Source organism: Crocodylus siamensis, chromosome 15, assembly GCF_052110815.1.
Source record: "Crocodylus siamensis isolate JL-2025a chromosome 15, ASM5211081v1, whole genome shotgun sequence".
Classification (NCBI taxonomy): Eukaryota; Metazoa; Chordata; order Crocodylia; family Crocodylidae; genus Crocodylus; species Crocodylus siamensis.
This window is the reverse complement of record NC_143409.1, coordinates 53,678,684-53,682,864: the sequence shown is the minus strand read 5'-3', so window position 1 is coordinate 53,682,864 and position 4,181 is coordinate 53,678,684. Positions and strand designations below refer to the sequence as shown.

Here is a 4,181-nt window from a genome sequence, read left to right as displayed (position 1 = left end):
CTGGGGGAGGTGGCTGTGGGCAGTCCAGTCTGTGTGCAGTCCCATACTGCACCTGCACTGACCAGGGACCCTGGACACTCAGCCTGGGAGGGTCTGAGAGCAGTGACATGCTGAGCACCTGCCTTTGAATCTCAGGCTCCATCAGGTGTCTCGGGTGGGCACCCAAAGCTGGGGCACCCCCAGGCCTCAGTGGTTTCTGCAATTCTTGGGCAGCAGTTACTGCTTGACCCCAGCCTGTGCTCACCCAGGCCCAGCTCTTGGCTCAGCCCCAAGGAGCTTGGCCTGAGTCCTGATGTCGGTGATGCTGCAAACTCCTGTGTTACCATGAGCCCGGCTGAGAGGATTTTAATTTAATTTTTTGTTTATTGCACCGCTCCTGGAAGCACTGCAATACCAGGCCGATGCATGCAGAGGATGGAGCAAGCTCCAGTTCCACCTCCCAACACCAAAAATCTACTCAATACCGATCTCCTATGGAGGACATGTTAGGGGCAACCCGCCTACGTGGTCACGGTGCTTCTCCTGCCTGGCGGAGAGCAGCCCAGACGGGCGCTTGTGCTGCCCGGGGAAAGGGCTCAGTCGGTGTCAGACACGTGAGCCCAGCAGAGACAACCCCCACCCTGACGTGGTGCTCGCAGCGTGCAAGGCACTGACCGGCGATATCGGTTGCTGCTGTTTTCTCCTGGGTAAGGACCAGGTTTCTGACAGGCCAGTTCATGTTCCAGCTAGACTCTTCCACGATAACAATAGACATCTCGGTGTGAAACAGCCCATCAGCATCCCGGGCGGTTTTCTCAGAGGTTGGTGGTAGCAGCTGCCCATGGTGACCTCTCCACTGAGCCTCGGGCTCTGGGCACCATCCACCCGATCGACACCCAGCCCGTGTCCCCCATCCTGGTCTCCAGCAGCAGAGATGTGGGGGCAGAGCCCGTAGCTGGAGAAGAGCAGCAAGAGCCGGGGCTCGCTCTAGCTGGGTGGGGTGAATTGTTCAGAGCCACCTCTGGGATTTGCACATTCAATTCCCGAGCATTTCTAAAGGGGATTTGCCTTCCAGGTCCTTGGAGCTCTTGAAAACCCCCTTCCCATGATATATAACAAGAGCACAGACCTTCAGGAAAAACAATGAGGTAACAGCCTCTCGGGGAGTTTTCCCAGCTGTACAAAGCTACTGGCTGGCTGGGACGTCTCCTCCCTTCATGATCCACATAGTGTGTGACACCAGTGACCATGTGAGCCACACTGCACCGTGACACATGCTCTAAGGCAAAGGTCTGGCGGGTGGCAGCACTGGGGACCCCCCAGCTTGTAGCACCGTGACTCCTGCACCTGCCTTCTCAGTCCCAGCAGGGGCCTGTCAGCATTTCTCCTCTTCCCAAAGGAGACAAACCAGATCCACGCTCAGCCTGGCACTCCACACCCTCCGGTCGCTGCTCCGGTGAGACTCTGCCCGCATAATCTGGACACGGATCCACACACGCACACCTCAGCGCCCTGGGTGGCAGCAGTGTATGCTGCAAAGTCATCTGCTGTGCTGCGTGGCAGTTGCTGCCATCCTTGCGCTGCCCCGGTGGCGGAGTGATCCCTTTGTCTCTGCTCCGACGGTCAGCAGTCAGGGCGCAATTTTTGCATGCCCCAATCACACCGCCTTGGGGCAGGGCAGGTTGCACCCTCTGGCTACCACCAGAGTCTTGTTTCCTCTGGTTTCAACGACATCTCATGAGGTTCAACAAGGACAAGTGCAAAGTCCTGCACTTAGGATGGGACAATCCCATGCAGGCACTGGCAATGTGTAGAGGTACACGAGGGGGCACGTGCACCCCAGATTGGCGGTGCACCCCCTGAGAGAAGCCGGCAGGCAGTCGCCACTCACCACCCCCCACCGCCCACACCGTCGGCAGCGTCAGTGGGTGGTCACCAATGACCGCTGGCCACCCACGCTCTGCCACCCCCGCCACCCCCACCGCTGCCACTGCCGCGGCTACCTGCAGGAGCTCCCCGCTCGCCGCCGCCACGTCGCTGCCACCGCTGCCTGCGGGCAGTCACCGTGCCCCCACCTCCTTCTGTTCATCCCACTCCTGCCTGTCCTGGGCTTTTTCTGGGAACAGTTGTTTAGGCTTGAACGGCAATTAGCTCTACTGTTAATTAGTTGCTATTGTCCCAGGAAGAAGTATGTACTCTTAGTGCTCTGCAGTACTGTAGCCCAGCCCGTCACTCCCCAGTCCGTATTTTTGCCTGTGGGTACCCATCCCCAGCGCAGGGCTGGCACTTGATTTTGCTGAATGTCACTCCAGGAGAGGGTCTGCCTCCGGGGCATGCAGCGTTCACGGGCGGGGTCTACTGCTCTGATGCCCGGGCCCATATCCCCTCCCTTAAAGCATAATCATTTCTTTGCTAATACTTGGGATTTCTTGGTTTCCCTTCCTGGAACAGGGCTCTGGGGGCCACGCAAGTGGGGGAACAACAGGATTAAATGCCCACACGTGACAGGACCAGAACATGCTGTCATGCTTGGCCCTGTTGTGCCCTGCTTCGTCCTACACCAGGCAAGAACAGCCCCTCGCCCAGCTCTCATCCAGCCCCGGGAAGCGCCAGTTCAGTGTGGAGGAGACGTCTGAGGAGGAGCAGACCTTAGGTTTGGCTCTTGGAAGACCTTTAATTAGGAAAACTGCCATCACACCTGCAGGGCTGCGTCCACACAAGACCTGCTGAAGGTGCCAGGCCAGCACAGTGCATGGGACGAGGGGGCCCATGAGACGGCAGCCTGGACCCCCACAGAGGAGGCGCAGGCAGGCTCCTGGGGGCCCGGGCTGGAGCACAGACCTGCCAGCAATGGGACCCATCCCAGGGGCGTCGGGAACAGCTGCTACTCCCTCTGCACCTGGAGGCCGCAGCCAACGCCGTGGGGCAGACCAGCTCCTAGCTCTGTGGGCTGAGTGTGCGAGTCTATCGGCCCAGTGGTGTGACCAGCGGGAGGCACGTGCGAGCGAGCCCCAGGTTCAGGTTTAGAGGCGGCACCAGAATGGCAGCTCCTGGGGAGCCCACACTGCCGCAGCAGCAGCCACGGCGAAAGGACACCGAGTGGTGGCAGCAGCTGCAGCAGCAAGGGCCTTTGACTCTCCTGAGAAGACAAGAAATGCACACACGTGTATGCATGCACATGCTCTCTCTCACGCACACATATGCAGACACTCTCTGGCATCTCTGCCCAGCCTGTAAAAGTTTTCAGTTTTGCCCCAGTGACACCGCAACGCCGTGAGGGGTTTGGGGCAAGGGCAGGATGGGATGGCAGTCCCTCCACCCCTCCCCATCTCTTCTCCTCAGTCGCATTGATGCTTCCTCCTGGTGACCGCATGCAGAACGATGATCCCCGGGACCAGGGCTGCCAGCACCCCCGGCAGGACAAGCCCCTTGGTGCGGCAGTGGGACAGCGCTGGGGCACCCGCACAGCTCAACACACGTGTAGGAGTTAGGTCAGCTTGGAAAGAAAAGCCGTGGAGGCAGCTGGAGCTCAGACTCCAAAGTACGTCGCCCAGGCCGGGCAGAGGCAGCATGGGGCCTCCCAGCTGCTCGGTCACCAAATCCCTGCCTACACTGCTGATGTGTTTGGGGTCTGTAGAGCACACCCAGCGCGCACGCGGCCGACACGAGCAGCACCGAGGTCAGGCCGGAGCACCGCACCCAGCACCCGCAAGGCAGCCGCAAGGCAGGACGCACGGGAACAGCCGGCTGGAAAGCAAAGCGTTTCCTTCTGCAGCCCAGCGATGTGGGCGCTCTGGGGGCTCCCTGCGAAGAGCAGCATTTCCATCACGGGGTAATGGAAACAGTCCTGGCCTGACAGCCCGCGTGAGCCACAAAGCAGCCCTGGCAGGCCTTCAGCATGAGGACGTGGCTGAAATCTCTACAGCTACAGAGAGATGCCCACGGAGGTGGTGGAGGCGGTCAATGCTGGTCATGACGTTGGATGGAGAGAGAACTGGAGGGCAGCAAGCAGCAAGGGGGAGATTAAGATTATTTTGGGGGAAAAAATAGTATTAATTTTGTCACAATTTTTTCATGATTCATTTTTGCTTGCTCGCTTGTTTGCACCTTGACTGGTGCAGATCCTGGTGCGGGGCAGGGCTACTCAGCTGGGCTGTGTCTGGTGCAGCTCCCACACTCAGACGCTCCAGGCAGAAGCTCAG

At 59.4% G+C, this 4,181-nt stretch overlaps 1 pseudogene; it reads right to left on the bottom strand.

Annotated features, from left to right (window-relative positions):
• Window positions 1–360: 360 nt before the first annotated feature.
• Window positions 361–484, bottom strand: LOC149852895 (U2 spliceosomal RNA; annotated as a pseudogene).
• Window positions 485–4,181: the final 3,697 nt, after the last annotated feature.